The sequence below is a fragment of the Pinus tabuliformis genome, chromosome 6 (genome assembly GCF_031772625.1).
Source record: "Pinus tabuliformis cultivar Carrire ecotype Pingquan chromosome 6, CPIR1, whole genome shotgun sequence".
NCBI classification, from domain to species: Eukaryota; Viridiplantae; Streptophyta; class Pinopsida; order Pinales; family Pinaceae; genus Pinus; species Pinus tabuliformis.
The window spans coordinates 1,174,462,405-1,174,480,880 of NC_142292.1; the positions used below are offsets into that span (position 1 = coordinate 1,174,462,405).

The window sequence follows — 18,476 nt, forward strand, 5'->3', positions numbered from 1 at the left end:
GCAGAGGTGCTGACAGCTCCCATGTGAACAGCTGGCTCTCTGGCGGTCGACTGTTCACCTGTCACCTAGTGGCTTATCTCGACGGTTACGACGATTATTGTGCTAACTATTTGCATGCGACTATGATTCAGCAGTTATACTCCACAGTTAATGTCAACTCTCTGCTGCAAATGCTAACTCCTAGTTAACATATCCACTATCTGTTCACATGGACATGTCCGCGGTTTTCTCCGCTGTGGTGAGGACTGGCAATTTGATGTCATGGTTTGCTCTAACCTCTAGTTTTTTCACATGTTCAAAGTTCCGACGTGGTCTAACCTCGTGGTTATCCTAACATTTCTGCTGCGGTCAAGGCTAACCTCCATTCACATGACCACATGGTCCTGCTGCGGTCAGAGCTGATGGTTAGGCCTGTTTTGCTTATTTGTATTTGTTTTATATGTTTTAAACATATGCCGAGGGTTGAAAACTTACTTTTAATACTTAGTTTTTTAGCACATAGTGATAGGTTTAGGGTTTTATGCCATAGAACTTAGGTTTTGGCTTAGGTTTTCTGTCTTTGGCGTATGGTTTTAGGTGTAGCATAGGTTTATGACTTAGGTTTAGGATTTAGGTTTAGATGTAGATTAGGGTTTGTTACTTATATTTCATCAACACCCATTCCAATCATTCGTCGCTAAGTGACATTAGAGACATTTGTCTCCTAATGATGAACTTGTCAACAATGTGACATAAAACCACACACATCGTCGACACCAACTACCTTTGCGATGACAACCACTGAAGACGAACCTATGCCATGGATGACACAACCGTCGACACCAAATCCTGTGAGTTGAACGACAAGACACATTTCGTCAACCAATCCTGGCGGAACTGTCAATGACACAAGTCAACAACCAGGTACAAACCCTCTCAACTGAATGCCATGAAGACCATAGCATTATGAACAACCTGACCCATAACCAACACTATCAAATTATTTAGGCTGAACTGAAGTGACGATGACAATCTGAACACTGATGACGACACTTGAACACATATGCGACTGAATCAATGCAATCCTCCTGGATCATCAGTTGTCCTTTTAGTTCTATTTTTTTATTTCTGAGCTTGATATTTTCTACTTTAGCATACTTCAATTTTTTTTCAATATTATCTTCATCATCTTGTTTGGTTTTTGTATCATGTTTTATTCCCCAAAAGGTGTTTAGTTCCATATTTGTTTGTTCTGCATCAGACTTAATTGTATTGTTTATGAAATCTTCTTCATAATCAATATCATTTGTTTTAGAATTTTTATGGTCACCATTATGGGTTTCTTGAGTTATGAAGTGAACTTCCCTTACATCACCTTCTTCTCCATCACTTTCATATGAAGAACTATTATCCTCTTTTGAGTAAAGACTCTTTTTCTTGTAGAAGCTTTTCTTTTCTTCAAAAGAAAATCTCTTAGCATAGTGTCCTATTTTACCACAATTGAAACATTTAAAGGGTAACTTACCTTTGTATCTTTTGGTTCCCCTTTTGAGCTTCCTTAAAAAATTTGCTTCTTCTTCATCTGATTCATCATCCAATCTTCCGTTTACCCTTTCTTCTTTGTTCCTTATCTTCTTTGAATATTTAAAGGCTACTTCTCTGTTTGGTTGTCCATCTTCTACATTTATTCTCATTTGATATGTTGTGAGGGTGTCGTGTAGTTCATCTCTTGTCATTTTGGTCAAATCCCTAGTTTCTTCTATGGAAGATATATTGGAATCATAGCTCAAAGGAAGTAATCTCAACACTTTCAGCACAATCAAGGATTTGCACTCTTCTCCTAATCCTTTGATACCATTGACAACTACATCTACTTTGAGTAAATAGGTTGCAATATCGTATGATTCATTCATTTTAATATTTTTAAACTACACTCTATTTCATTGAAGCTTGACCTATTGTACCTTTTAACTCCTTCATAAATGGTTTTGAGTACATCCCAAACCTCTTTAGTTGTGTTTCACCCAACAACCTTGGTCTTAAAGGTTTTTGACAATCCACACATGATAGCATTATGAGCCTTTGAACTACAACTAGATAATTTCTTCTCATCAAGGTCATTTGTATGATTTTTTGGGACTTTATAGTTATTAACAATAGAGAGCCAGATATATACTCCTAAATCCTCAAGTAAATCTCCATGTTATTTCTCTGTAATGCATAATCATTTCCATTAAATACCTGAATTGTATTTGGAGAGAGGCTTTCCATTTTCTCCACATTTGTTCATTATCTTCCTTACAATGATTAAGTTATTTTGAAGGTAGCTTACTCTGATACCAATTGTTAAATATATAACCAATACAGAGAGTGGTGGTGAATCAATATTGGACACTTTTAATAATTGTTTAAAACTTCAAAGAAAACATGAAAATAATACTTATCAACAACACATTAATTTATGCATGAAATGTATCTTAAATGGTTTCAATGTTTATAAGTACCAACTTGAAGGAGGCTACAACCATAGTTTACAACCACCTACTAGAAGTAGGAACCAACCTCTTAATTTGAGGCTTCAATCTGAAGGAAGCTACAACTACTTTTCCTTGCACCACCTTACCGCCCTTGATTTTATAAAGAGAAATAAGGACTCACATACCAGGGATATTGGTCCTCTTGCATACACTTCAATATGGATCTGTTGTGCTGCTAAAAAATGGCCCTTCAAGAGAAATAACTCGACCTAGAATGTAGTGATGAAAGACTCCAATACAAGCTACTCTAAGGTTGTTTTTATCCTTAAACAAATCAAATCCACAAGATGATCCTTAAAGTATTATAAAACAAGCCTAAAAAACCTTAAACATGTGCCAAAAATATTCCCCAAGAAAATCACTTCAAATCTTGACTTAGGGTTCATGAGATATGAACCTTAGAAACCCTTCTTTTATGTGCTTCCTTGAATATATCTGAATTTTATCAGGGTCAAGGCTAGGTAGAATTTTCTATTGGATGGACTCAGTTGTGTAACTGGCAGAATGTATAGTGAATATTTGAAAAATAATTTATCCTCAACCATGAGGAGTTAGAGGGAGTTCCATAAAATTTTGGAAAATTCTCAGAATAAGCTTTCCAACCATATATGTTATTTTTTCATCTGATCTTGGTAATTCGAGTAAAAGTTCATTCTAAGATAGGGTATCCAAATGGGGCATAAAAAATCCAAAAACAATTTATCCTCAATCGTGAGGAGTTAGAGGGAGTGCTATATATCATTGGAAAGGTCACAAAATAAGATTTCCAACCATCTATGTCATGCTTCCATGTGAACTAGGTGAGTAGAGTAAAATTGCATTCTCTTTTTCTTTGACAACCTTTAACATCAATGACAACTTCTTTCAACATCCCGTGGGTATGGAAGTAGTGGTCTTGAAAAAGAAAAATTTTGGCAATTTTTTATGGTTTTTGGCACAACATTTTCACTTTGAGTGGTTTTGTGGTGCATGGTGTTTTAGCCCATGATTTTCTACTTTTGATTAAGGAAATATGGTTTTCACTCTAATCTAGGGTAAATGGATTGATGTTTTATGGATACCATTGTGTATGTCTATATATGTGTGTGTGTGTGTACACAACGCATATACTAAAAAATGAATATACTAAAAAATATTTCTATTTTTCCCTATTTGTGTTTCTAGGGAAAAATATTTTTGTTAATGTTTGTCTTTTCCATTGCAAATTTTTTGTTTTAGTAAGAATTTGTTTGCAACAATCAATTGTATAGGGTTAAAGCCTATAAAAAAGCTCCATTTCATTTGGTTATGATAGTGGATATGGGTATTGGTCATTACTATTGTAGTAATTTAAACTTGAGTATTTGAGTCATAGTTAATGAGAAGGTTTTTAGCTCTTATAGAAGAGAATGCAAGTGGAAAAGTGAAGGGGAAAGGAACTTTAGAGTGCAACTCTATTGAATGTAATGGAGACTTAAGAGCTTGGTCAATCTGGTTAATAAATTTGTAGAGTTTTTTTGTCGTTTGATTTTATATAAATAATTTTATTATTATTATGGCATATGATAGAATAATATTATTTATTCGTAAACTACCATGGATATTCCACTAGACAGTTCATCACAACATATATGATAATATTATATTAAAAATATGAGACTCTACACTATTACAGTTTTATTAAATTTTTAGATATATAAATTTAACTGTAATTAGTGCATGCATGTGAATGGAAATTATGCAGAAAAGTATAGAATGAGAAAATAAGCTCACACACACATAATACACAAGATATGCTCTCTGGGAAACCCTTTCAGGAGAAAACCCAACTGAAAGGTGAGGCCACTTCACTCTCTTTCTTTATATGGAAATATGGCTGCAGGTACAAAGAAGTAATGCATGTGGCCTGTGGGCTTCTATAGTACACAAATCCTCTCTATGTGCTCTACCTCCTACCTCTCCTAGCTATCTTTTCTCAACTATGGAACAAATCCTCTCAAAGGAATGGAATGCCTCTTCCTCCTATTGGCCCGGTTATAACGTAACTCGATAGCCTACTAGTGGTTAATTTTGACTACATCAACTCTTAACTAGAGTTACAATATAAAATATTCTAGAGTATTTTTCTATCATAATCATGTGTCTAGCCCCCTTTCCATGAATAATGGGGCTGATGTGACATCCTCCCAAACTATAAGTGTGAAAATGGGAAGGTCAACTTCTGAGTGGCATAACTTTTGCATACAGACTCTGATTGACATGCTTCTTAAGCTGTTGGAAATGTATCTGTATGTAGAATAGCATGAAATTGTTCTATGCTATTGTGGAAAATTTTTACCCCCCAAAAAACGTCATTTGTTGTCTCAAAATGCTCCCAGAAGGTTTTAGACCCTAATTTTCCAAACTAGGTCCCGCCATTTAAAATGGTCCCGTGAGCTGATGCCTCCACTTTTTCCACTCTAAATGCATTGATATGGATGAAAAAAATATAATGATCTAATTCAGATTACACCTCCCCATTTTGGGAGGATTTTGGTCCCAAAAATCTTCTACTAAATGAGGTGAGTAAATGTTTCCTCCACCTTCTCTCTCGTGTACCATTTAGCTTTGCCTGGAAGTTGTCCCTTCAATCCAATTTGCCAAAGGTCATGTTGCCCCTATCTTGTAGTTCTGGACCTATTCTAAAAAATTATATCTTCTGTCAACTCTGTCTAAGCATCTGGTGCCAAATACTCCATAGAAGGTAGGACATGTTCCTCTTCCTGATCTAGCATGGAAGGCTCATAAAGTTTCAAGTTCTCTACATTCACAACTGAGTAAATGTGCATATATGGTGGTAAAATGAGTTGATAGGCATTATCACCCACCTTTTCCAGTATATCAAAGGGACCATACCTCAGAGCCTTGATTTTATTACCATACCCCTATAGCCTCTCCTTGTTCAACTATAACCATACTTTGTCTCCCACCTTGAATGACTTATCTGTTTTGTGTTGATCATGCCCATCCTTATACTTCTCCTATGACTTCTTAAGTGTGTATTGTACCTGTAGATGGATATACTTTATCTTCTCTATAAAATTTTCATCCCTCAAAGCGTCTCCTGTAAGATCTTCCCTCACTCCTCCTTGTTTCCGATATGAAATATCCAAAGGTGAAGGCGAAAAATATCCAAAACAAGTCTCAAATGGGGACTTTTCTATAGAAGTGTGGACTTCTCTATTATAAGAATGTTATATATACTAGATTTTCATCACAGGTATTCAGATGTTTTTGGTTGTATCCCCTCAGAAATTGTACCAAAGTCCTGTTGACTACTTCTATCTTCCCATCTTTCTATGGATGGAATGTTGTAGATCTCTTCAAATTTGTGTCCATCTTCTCCCAAAATGTAGTCCAGAGTGCATTGATAAATATTATGTCCCTATCTGAAATGATGCTCCTTGGTATCCCAAAGTGCACCCAAACTTTTCCAAAGAATATTTCTTTTACTTCTTGCCCGCTTATGGTCTTTTACAGGGCGACAGAACATAGATCTTGCTAAACCTGTTAACTACCAAAAGCAGGTAGTCATGTCCCTTCCTAGTTGTTAGTAAACCTCCTACAAAGTGCATGGAAATTATTTCCCAAGGACGAGTAGGTACATGTAAGGGATGATATAGACCATGTTTCCTGTTGCTAGGCTTGCTAGTACAACAAATCATGCATCCTATTATGAACCTAGCTACCTACTCTTGCATCTTGGGAAAATACACATACCTCTACAAGTTAGCCATGTCTTCCCTTCACCAAAGTGCCCTGTAACCTTGGAGGTGTGAGCCTTTATGATCAGCTGCAATCGCCCACCTTTAGGAACACATAGCTTATCCAACCTATAGAGTAACACTTCTGGGAGATGGTAGTCAACAATGTTGTTGTAATTGTGCACATGACTCTGACTCTACAACTGCTCATAAAACTCTTTGAAGTCCTCATCCTCTGAATATGTCTCTTAGTACGCATCATGGGTGAATGGCTCCATGCACATAAGAGTCCCCAAAGTTGTAATCTTCGATGTGGGTGGACTTGAAATAATGTCGACCAACTTGTTGGTGCTTCCCTTCTTATGATTTATCACCAAACGAAATTGCTGTAAAAACCCCATCCAATTGTAATTCCTGGTCTATTGTAGCTTACTCTAGGAATGCAAGTACTGTAACAATTGGTGATTTGTGTGGATTACTGTCTCCTTTCCCATTAGATAGTGCTTCCACTTCTTCACAACTTTCACCATGGCATAAAGCTCCTTGTTGTAGGTAGGGTTGTTAAGGACTTCCCCATGAACTACTTCATAATGGTAGTATACAAGACTTCCTCCCTACATTAAGACAACTCCCATAACATACCCACTTGCATTTGTCTCCACTTCAAAGGGTCGTTGCAAGTTTGGTAATTCCAGAAATGGTGCTTCTCTAATCTTCTTCTTTATCTCTTTTCTAACCGTTTCCCCACTATAAAATCTTGCCACTTGTTGTTATGGCGTGGAGTAGTGTTGCTACTACTAAAAATGAGGCTATGAAATTCCTCGGGTACTGTGTTGCAACAATGAAACTCCTGACCTTAGAAACATTAGTAAGCATTGACCATTTCATGATGGTCTCCATCTTGGAAGGATCTATCTTCAATTCTCCTCCACTGATCACATACCCCAAATACACCAAAGATTGTTGCGCAAACTCACACTTCATGAGATTTTCTAGCAGTTGGTGTTTTTTCAATATTCCAGCACCTGCATCAAATATGGAATATGCTCCTCCTAGGTAGCTGTTGGGTGCAACTATGTTCGTTTAATTCCGTTGTAGTACTTGCCCAACTATTTAATTTATCAATCCGAGGTCCATAGACTTACGAGACACATGCACTATATATGCAGGACTGAAGTGGAACTAATCTAATCTAATCTAATCTAAATTACTGAAATCAAATTAAAGCATTGAAACACTAACTAGGAAAGCATGAAATCGCATAAAGGAAAATAAATACAACATGTGAAGAAGTGAATGGCAAACAACAGATATGAGCGCATGACAATAAAACTATGTCAAACTATATTACAATAACTAAATTACAAATCAAGAAAGAATCAAAGTTAATCTCCATTCTCTATTATTCATTATTCACCATCACAATGAAGAGAGAGCACTCTCTTATATACATGAGGAAGATAACCTTTCCATAATTACATTCAAATATTCTCTCAAGCACTCTCAACTAGTTTCCCATTATTACAAGATATCATTGCACAAATCTCTCAAACATGATCCAACAAATCTCTCATATCTTGGATAAGATATGTCTTCATGATTTTCTCCTTAGGATAAGATATGCTTCCATGATTTTCTCGATATGCCTCCATGATCTTCTCCTTAGGATAAGATATGCTTCCATGATTTTCTCGATATGCCTCCATGATCTTCTCCGTAGAAAAAGGCTTGCATAATTATCTCCTTGATATGGTGGAGGAGATATTAATTCTTCACATATTTCCTACATCACAAAACTCACATATTCTTGAGATATATATATAAAAATATGTACATTTTCTAATAATTAATCATGAATTCACTTATAATACAAAAATGAATAAAATGGAAAATAAGAAGGTGAAACCCAAATGTATGTATGAAAGTGATATGATAACAGGTTAATGGGATGATGAAATGTAAGGAATAGTGAAGAAAAAGGTGGATGAAAATATGACATTTCTGAGTCCCAACAGTAGCACTATATACCAATATATCATCCAAATAGACAATAACAAATGAATCTATAAAAGGGCACAATACATCATTCATTAATATCATAAATTTAGCTAGTGCATTACATAGGACAAATGGCATGACTAACCACTCATAATCCTTGCCTGGATTTGAAGGAATTCTTCCATGTATCTTCTTCTTTGACTCGAACCTTGTGATATCTAGAATTCAAGTCCAACTTGGTGAAGTACTTTGCTTATTAAAATTGATCTATCAGATCATCTATCCTAGGGAGGGAGTATTTGCTTTTTAGTGTGATTTTATTCAATGCCCTGTAATCTATACACATCCACCAAGTCCCATCCTTATTTGGCATAATGATGATGGGTGGCTCACATGGTGATGTACTTGGTCGAATGAAATCTTGTTGTAGGAGTTGTTGTAACTGTTTCTTCACCTCACTTACTTCTATAACATAATGCATGTACAACCTAATATTTGGTAATGGGGAGTCTGGCAATAGTTGGATCTCATGCTTCACTTCTCTCTTAGGTGGTAACCCTTTAGGCTCTCGGAACACATCCTTGTATACATGGAACAACTCCTCTAATTTTTGTTTTTGTTTCTTAGTAGAACCCTCTATGGATGCCTTGCTTCTTATTGACTCATTTTCAGGCTGGATTTCTCTTAAAAACAATAAAACATACCTCTTGTTGGAACTGATCAATTTCTTGGCTTGTTGGCACTTACCAGTGAGATTCTTGACTTGCCTTTGTGTGGGTTGATGATGAAGGATTTTCCTCTTGACGAGCCGATACTAGTTGGATCTCCTCATTAATATTGCATCATGTGTGTACATGTATGGACTCCCAAACATGACTCCACATACATCAAGGGGAACCAAATCTAGGTCTACTTCATCAATAAAATCAACACTAATAGAAAATCCAATTTTACGCTGTTTTTGTTACCTTCAACTCTGTATCCTTATTTACCCATCCCAATGGATATGGGTTTGGATGATCACGAAATTCCAGCCCCAAATTCTTGACCAGCTCTGCTGCAATGAGATTCTCTTGCGATCCTGAGTCAAACAGAGCATCAATCTTCATCTTCTTGACCTGTATCTTTATATGGAAGTGTTTAGTAATTTCTTTCTATTCCTGTTGTTGAAGGCTACTCAGATTAACCTCCTTTTGTACTAACGTATAGACGATCTTCTCATTCACATATGAGTTTCTTTAAACTTGGTTGCTTGAATTAGTGGCCATGAGATTCTTCTTCTAATTATATTTTTTTTGTTCTTCGGGTTTAGTTCTAGATACAACTTTCAACACTTCTCCTCTGTATGGCCATCAATGTTGTAGTGCTTGACGTGGTTTCAAGGATCTTTGCACTTATGTGCTATGGTTGCCGTATTTTTATCTTTTCCCCCTTTTTTCTTCTTCTTCCCCTCCTTAAAAGCATCATGTTGCTCCTTTTGCTTCGATCCACTTAATTGCGCTCTTTTCAGGCCTATGTTTTCCACGTATTGTGCCTGTACATAAGCCTCATCCACTGATTTGGGCTTGAACAACATCACTTGATCATGATGATGGTGGTGCAGACCCCCTAAATACTTGAGGAGTAAATCTAGGTTATTTGGAGATATACCCAACATTATAGCCATATTTCTGAATTATGTGGTGTACTCCTGCATGATTTGGCCCAACTTTTTCCTAAAGTAATGCCACTAGATCCACTGGTCATCCATGTACCTGATGGGATAACATTGTGACTTAATGAGGGTTTTGAAGTCCTCCCACTTAGTCCTTGGAGGTGCTCCTTCCAACCTTAGGGTTTCTGTGTGGCTCTGCCACCAATTCAGTGCATGGTCCTCTAATTTCAGTCGTGTGAATGACATCTTTTTCCATTCCTCCATCTGATGGACACTAAAATAAACTTCTAGTTGTTGCAACCATTGGTTTAGCTTCAAAGTGTTGATCTCACTATGGTATGAATTGATATCGACTTTTGTTTCCATTTTAAACACATACTATGATTGGTTCACAGCACTCGAACTGGTTTGATCTTTTTCAGTTCCTTTCTTCAATTGGTTCTTCGTATCTCCCTAATCTTCTAATCCTTGTTTTGATTTTTCCTCTGCATTCGAACCCCCATCTTCTCCAAATATACCTAGCTTGATATTCAAGGCTGCCATGATGAGGCTTACATTACAGTTGATATATGTGACTTGTTGTTCCAATCGCGTAAATCTCACATTTGCAGGATCAAGAGGTTCATTTACAGATTCGTCGCCCATGATTAGGGTTTTAAGATTTTTAGCCCGATAATCTAGATCCCTGCAATCTCCACAAAATACCCAAAGAAACCTTCTTTGATACCAAATGATCTGTAAACTGTCATGGATATTCCACTGGACAATTCATCGCAACATATATGATAATATTATTGTTGGGTCCCTATAATACTAGTGATTACCCCATTACTATTGTAGTTGTATCCCTTATTAATATTGTTGTGCCCCTATTATCCCCATATTGTTATTACTGTGCCCTATAGAATCCCTTTATTGTTATTTTTGTGGCTTTATATTATTATTGTTAGGTCGGCTGGATTATATTGTACTCCTTAGACTCCTATATATAGAAAGGAGGTTTTGTCATTTGAATCATCCAAGAATTGTTCATTTATGTAATGTAAAGAAGGTTGCCCCCTCGAAGAGGCTGAATTCTAAGGCGTTGATCTATCTTTTCTATCTTTTTGTGAGCTGGTTTCATAACAATTATATTAAATATATGAGACTCTGCACTATTAAAGTTTTATTAAACTTTAAGATCTGTAGATTTAACTGTAATTAATGCATGCATGCGAATGGAAATTATGAAGAAAAGTAGAGAACAAAAAAAGAAGCTCTCACACACACAAAAGCCATAAGATATACTCTCTGGAAAAACCCTTTCGGGAGAAAACCGAGCTGGAAGGTGAGGTCACTTCAATCTCTTTCTCTGTTTGGAAATATGGCTGTAGGTACATAGATGTAATTCTTATGGCCCGTGGGCTACTACAGTAAACAAATCCTCTCTGTGTGCTATATCTCCTATCTCTCCTAGATGTATTTGCTCAATTATGGAACAAATTCTCTAGAAATAACATAATGCATCTTCCTCCTAGTGGCCCGATTATAACACAACCTGATAGCCTAATAGTGGTTAATTTTGACTGCATCAAATCTTAACTAGAGTTACAATATAGAATCTTCTAGAGTCTTTTTCAACCATAATCACATGGCTAGCCCCTTTTCCATGAATAATGGGGGCTGACGCGACATCCTCTCGAACTATAGGTGTGAAAACAGGAAGGTCAACTTCTGAGTGGCATAACTTTTGCATACAGACTTCGATTGATGTGCTTCTTACATTGTTAGAAAGATATATGTGTGTAGAATAAAAAAAATTTATCTCGAGAAAACGTTGATTGTTTCCTAAAAATGCTCCCGGAAGGTTTTAGACCCCGTTTTGATAAATTGGGTCCCTCTGGTAAAAACGGTCCTGTGAGTTGATTCTTGCACTTTTTCCACTCTGAATGCATCGAGATGGATGAAAAACAATAAATGATCCAATTCAGATCAATTATAGTATTTTATAAAATTTTATGGTTTTGTTTTATTATATATTGCTTTGAATTTTATGGAAATATATCAAAAATGGAGGGACCAAAGCACTAAGCTTATTGATGCTGTGTTAGAGATTCTTCATATTAAAAAAGTTAAGGAAAAATTAAAAATGCCTTTATTCTAGTTAAAGCAAGCAACCTCTCAAATAATTGTGTTAGTGATGCTTCTACTTGCTAAGATATTCTAAATTTGGTGTCTATTGGGTTTTATGGTCTTGTGAAGCTCCATGACTAATCAAGTCATGTTAGAGTGGATGGAGGAAGCATGTCTTCATTGGAAGAATTATAAGAACAATCCAATGAGACTTTGACATAAATAATGGTTGACCACTAAAGGGGATTCTTTTGGGAAAGAATTTATCTATGTTGTCTAATATTTTGGCAATGCCTTTGCATTTGCTACCAATCATACAAATCTCCTTGTACTACTCCAATTTGTTGTCATTGTATGTATCGACATCATTTCCATATAAATAAACATATTTAAGCAAAATAAGTTTGATATTGTATGACTAGCACTATTATTGAGGCTTGAGACAATTAATAAGCTCATAGCCCTCAAACCAATTCTTCAAATCACCATTTTAATCCTAATAGTCAAAGAAAGTGGAGCTTCCAGGTGCCCATGCAAAGTGATTTGTTTCCATGGATAACTTAAATTTTACAAATCAATGTAAATGCTTCCTAGATAATGTCCCATTATGGGAGGAGTAATTAGGTAGCAATAAGCTTTAATGTTGTTGTCATGTTTGAGGTATAGTCTTCTCAATGACATTTCTCCATAGACTAAAGTATTTGTGAGTATATCTGTTACTACAATGGAAAATATCTTGTTCATCCATGATTGTTGTTTGGGTGATGCCACAATAGCTTCTACCAAAAGTGCATAGGAAATGAGGTCTAGCTCACATCAATAACTACATGTAGCTCAAGGGATTGTTCTCTCGTAGAAACTTATGGAATGAATTTTCAAGATTATTAGGGATGTAAGTAAACCTATGTGGTTGTTTGTAATGCTTTGGATATGAGGCATGCATCTTCGTAGAAGAATGCTATCTCTATGCACCATGCATTAAATAAATATTCTTTCTATGCTCTTCATTAAATATCACACTAGCCACTATTTAATTATAAGATGGAAAGGGTATTAAGCTAAGTGCACTAAGAGGTGCTCTACAACTAAGAATGGGCAGATGTTGTAAAGTCATGTAACATTATGTAATGTAATGTTATGTTATGCTATGTTGGCTTGGAATTATAATTAAAATAATAATTACAATTATTAATCAAGAAAAAAATAAAATTATGATAATTAAAAATTATAATTTGAAATGTTGAATGTCATATCACAGCTCTTCGAAGAATGAAAACTGCAAAACTGCAAATATTTCATATTAAATTTCAACTTAATTTTCACTTCTCATAATGTAACGATTGTCATAAATAGAGTCAACTTTTCTCTTCGCAAACAATCTAGAAGGGATTCCAAACATCCAATGATATCAAGAAACTACCAAAAACAAGGAATTTGTGTTAAGGTATTTCATGTGTGTTTTATATTTCTTTAAATTTACACATGTGAATGCCAAAATTATCATAAGCTTCGATGTGTAATTTATCAATATATTGTAAAGAAAATTTTAAAGAGTTGAAACTCCTGAGGGTTTCACCTACGAGGGTGACTGCTTTCTCCTACTCTGCAAACCAAATATTCTAATATATTAATATAGTGTTAAAATTATTTCAAATTTATTATTGGTTTCAATTTCATGCCCGTATTTTACCTTATATGTATCAAGCTAACATCTATTAATTAAGTTACTGTGCTCATTGTCACAACAAATTATTAATAATATTAATAGTATTAATGAGCATAGATCCATCTTAGATCCAGATCTATCAACCATCAAGAGGGATCAAATCTCTCGAGGTGCAAACCTTTCCTTAAGTTTTACACTCAAAAGAGAGGTTTTGCACCTCGAGAGATTTGATCCCTCTTAAATTTGAAGTTAAAATAGATTTAGGGTGGTTATTCACTTAGTGCATAATGCACAGAAATAAAAGAAAAAATGTGCATACCTCAATACAAATTGAAGTACATAGAATTAAAAATTTGTAAAAATTTGCCAATGAATCAATATACAAAAAACAAAAACAAATCTAATTATTATTTTGGAAGATCAAAGGATTTTTTATTTTTTAATTTAATGTTTCAAAATTAAATAAAAATAATTTCACCAACACTTTTTACCAATTAAAAATATTCTCTCTCTCTCTCTCTCTCTCTCTCTCTCTCTCTCTCTCTCTCTCTCTCATTTTATATATTAAAAATAAAAATATTAATCAAATTAAAAAAATTACAAATTTTAAAAATTAAATGGGAAAAGTTCTTATGCTTTATTTACACTATAGAAATGAAAAATAATTGAAAAGCCAAAATACTATGAATCTTAAAATGTAAGAATGGGTCTTTTATTGGTTAGGTTCAAATGCATTGGATATAGTATGTGCATCTTAAGTAAAAGTAAAAATAAAATTAAAAAATAATCACTTCTACAAAGCCAAAGTTTAAGGTGTGTTTCATTAAACCTCTAAACCTATTTGAGAACCACGACATTGTTACAACATTCACAATATAATTGTCCACATAGCTAAAATGGCCATGCCGATGTTTGAAAAAACAAGTAAAACAATCATATCAAGCGATCTCAATCTCATCTCAATCTTTATTATTATTAGTATTATTATATTTTTCTTTTTATCATTATCTATGTAAGGGGCCCTTATAATGTCTAACATGAAATCAAATCGTGATAATAATCGGACCTGAAATATGCATCAGGTACATTGTTTTAGGAATTAGTACAATGTATAAATATTAATGTTATCGAATACAATGTTATAAATGTATATCAATCACATTATTATGCTAGTTACACTATAACCTACCTATGCGGGGTGTAGGTAGTTCGCGAACTCTTACAGAATGTTTTAATAGGAAGTATAATACTAGCAGTTGCACCAAGAGTTGCAAAGAACACTAAAAGGAGGAATGGGGAATGTGGAAGGTAATAATCAAGCCCGCCCCAAGCGACCTTTCATAACCATCCAACAACACTTCCTCTCTCCAATGCTCCACCATTGAAGAGGATTCCATGGTGAGTTTTGAGTCTGGTGGGCATAACACACACAGGAAGGGCTAAAGGCCTGCCCGCTTGCCTCTAGTCCTAGTGCCACCTTTGTCACCTGTATTCGAGAAATATATGATTCTCATCCAAACAAGACGTAGACGATGGATTGTGGCGTTTTTCGTCCAACCACTCCACAATCTCGGTGTCCTAAGGCCTCTGTATTTCGTTATTCCTGGAGAGATCAATTGTCGGCCTGACTACCTAGAAGGGCTTCCCTCTGGCACAAAATCTCTTCATGTGTCAGACATATTTTGGCTCCAACTCCGCAAAAGTATTAACGAGAATCTCATCTGCCAACCGCCTCGTGAACTCCATGTGCTGCTCGATGTGGGTTCACAAAAATTATTTCTACCCACACAAAGTAGGATAAAGTAAATAAGCAGCGCTGCACTGCATTGTTAGATTGTCAAAGAAAAAATTTTAAGTTCACTTTTCTTTGTCTGGTTGACATCTTTAAAGTTAAATGATATCTCAGAGAATAAATGTGATAAATATAAATCCTATCCCATGATTTTCACTGTTTTGAGATACTTAAAATGACAATTAATTGCACTATCCTACAAACCAGGAAAGAGTCAATTTAGCATAAACTAGAGGGAAAAGTTTAATATCTTTAGATTTGGTAGGTTGCATTGACAATTTCCTTCAGTTTTTGACTGATCATATTATTTTTCGGAAACTACACACTAGATAACAACCCAAAAAATAGTGAATATGTATCATGGCATAACTCATGTGGAAATTTTGAGCGGAGATTTGGCATTAAAAGGGGAATTAGGTGGAGCAACAAGACCAAGATGATGCATGACTCTTATCCGATGCGTCTTTTTCCCAGAACCATCTGTCATAACATCTTGTTCATTGGAAGGGATTTTCTCTTTCTCTTTCCCTTGATTACGAATTTGCTCGATCTATTCTCATTTTGTTCTCTTATGAGTACAATTTTTTATTTTAAGCCCCTCACCACCAGGCATATTGTGTTGAGATGAATTTTCTAGATTAGGTTTTCCAAATGGCTCCACGAAAGATTCCATAATCTTACTTCGAAGCAACATCTCCTCTTCCAAGGCCTTCTCAAAAGCACCACAATTGGAACCCTTAAAAATTTCCTCAGGTTGTGAAAATGGAACTATCCAAGCATAAATGCAACTTCCATAAAAGCGAGCTAGAACTCCACCCTTAATTTGGTCGTTAAAAATGCAGTTTCGACTTGTAGTTCTCTCATACATAATCTATATAGGCCACCATGAAGACAGATTCATTTTGGCCCACAGGAGTCTCCCTCGAGCCAAGCATTTTTGCTTCTGGAACTTGCACGATCCTACATTAATACTCTGATTCCTCTCTGCATCACTGCCTTTCATGAACGTCTAGTTCTCCATTTACTATAACATCACTTTATCAAATGGTCTCAACGCTTAGAAAGCGACCAACGGGTTCACTCAAAATCCATCAAAGAAAAAAAAGAAAAAAAATCAAGGGTAGTTGAAGAAAGACCTTGACAAAGTGACGAACCAATCAAGTTGAGAAGAGGTGGATTTGCTACTCGATGTTGATCTGGAACCTGAGGTTTATGCAAAGGCACCAAGGACACCACCCACAAATTGTGATAAAGCATGAATGGTAGATGCATAGTAATGCATAGGTAGAGGCGAGGCCATCAATAGAGCCTACAAAAGGTAGCGTGTTGAAGAGTGATTTGGATTCACCAAGAATGGTAGCATTTAGACGTTGAAAGGCCAGATATACAAAGGGCATGATGAAGAAGAGTGCTCATGTAGGCAATGAACGCAGAATGCAGAAAGCAATGGGCTGGTTCTACATTGCTATGTAGAGGCCACCACTACTAGTCATGCAGAAAAAGATGCAATTGTTAGGTCCCTATAATACTAGTGATTACCCCATTACTATTGTAGTTATATCCCTCATTAATATTGTTGAGCCCCTATTGCCCCCATATTTTTATTATTGTGCCCCATAGAATCCCTCTATTGTTATTTTTGTGGCTTTATATTATTATTGCTAGGTCGGTTGGGTTATATTGTGACTCCATAGACTCCTATATATAGAAAGGAGGTTTTGTCATTTGAATAATCCAAGAATTATTCATTTGTGTAATGTAAAGGAGGTTGCCCCATCGAAGAGGTTGAATTCTAAGGCGTTGATCTCTCTTTTCTATCTTTTTGTGAGCTGGTTTCATAACATTTGGTATCAGAGCTTTGGATTCTATGGTTTCACTGCTCCAAATAGGTCATCGTGGCATTTTCGCTATAATTTTTTTTCTGTGACGTTTCAGAAGCGAAAAAAAAAACCATTTGAGACGAAATCGCACTGAACCTTGGGTCCAAATTTCAGATCTTTTCATGCTATATTTGTGGAGATATGATCTAAGGAAGTTGGCCTTTTTGCAGACTCCTGAATTACATTCCAAACAGGTGACCTACGGAAAATCGTCATAACTTTCTCTCTGAGCATCGGATTGAAATTTTGTATGAAGGTATAGAAAGAGGACGGACTGTAGTTTCTTGTCTATATTTGTTAGTGCCATAGGTTGAAACAGTGACACGTGGCACTTCATACAAGTTTGCTCTTCTGGAAAGGTCTATAATCAGGTCATCTTGGGAGATTGTGCATAACTCTTTCTTGGAGAATCCAATTTAAATCAGACTAGTGGCATTGGAAAGAGGACATAGAGGGCTACTACACGTCGCAATTTCAGAACTGGATGATCCGAAATTATAGAGATACATCAAATTCAATACCAAGCTCCTACAAAGTGAAAAAAGGTGTGTAGTTTTTTTTTAATTTTTTCTTAAGCTTGGTTTGAAAAATTAGTTCGAAGGAATTCAAAGGGCATAGTAAAGCATTATTATTGGTAATTGATGCCCCGAGGAAAGAAAATGCAAACACCTAGTAAGAAACCTGAAAGCTCTAGCATGACTCATGAAGAAGAGGAAGAAATGCAACATGATATATCAAAATTATGAGACCAAGTGCAACAAGTTTCACTTGCACAAAAAGCAACAAAATCTAAGATGAAAGATGTAGAAGCTAAGATGGATGGTTTAAAGAAAGGTGTAGAAGCTAAGATGGATTGTTTAAAGAAAGGTGTAGAAGCTAAGATGGATGGCATGGAAGCTAAGGTGAATGGCATGGACGCTAAAATGGATGGCATGGATGATAATATGGAAGAATTGAAGATAAATATGAATAAGTTGCTACAAGAAATGGTCACTAATGGTGAAAGGGTAGTAAAGGAAACTCATGATGAGAACAAAAAAATGTTAATCATGATTCCATAGACTTTAATGTTGGATCGAAGACCCACCATATCCCAAAAATCAATATGAGGAAGTTTGATGGCAAGGATCCCGCAA

At 35.6% G+C, this 18,476-nt stretch overlaps 1 pseudogene; it reads right to left on the minus strand.

Moving 5' to 3' along the window:
- Positions 1 to 15,830: 15,830 nt before the first annotated feature.
- LOC149262960 (uncharacterized) lies at positions 15,831 to 16,481 on the minus strand (annotated as a pseudogene).
- Positions 16,482 to 18,476: the final 1,995 nt, after the last annotated feature.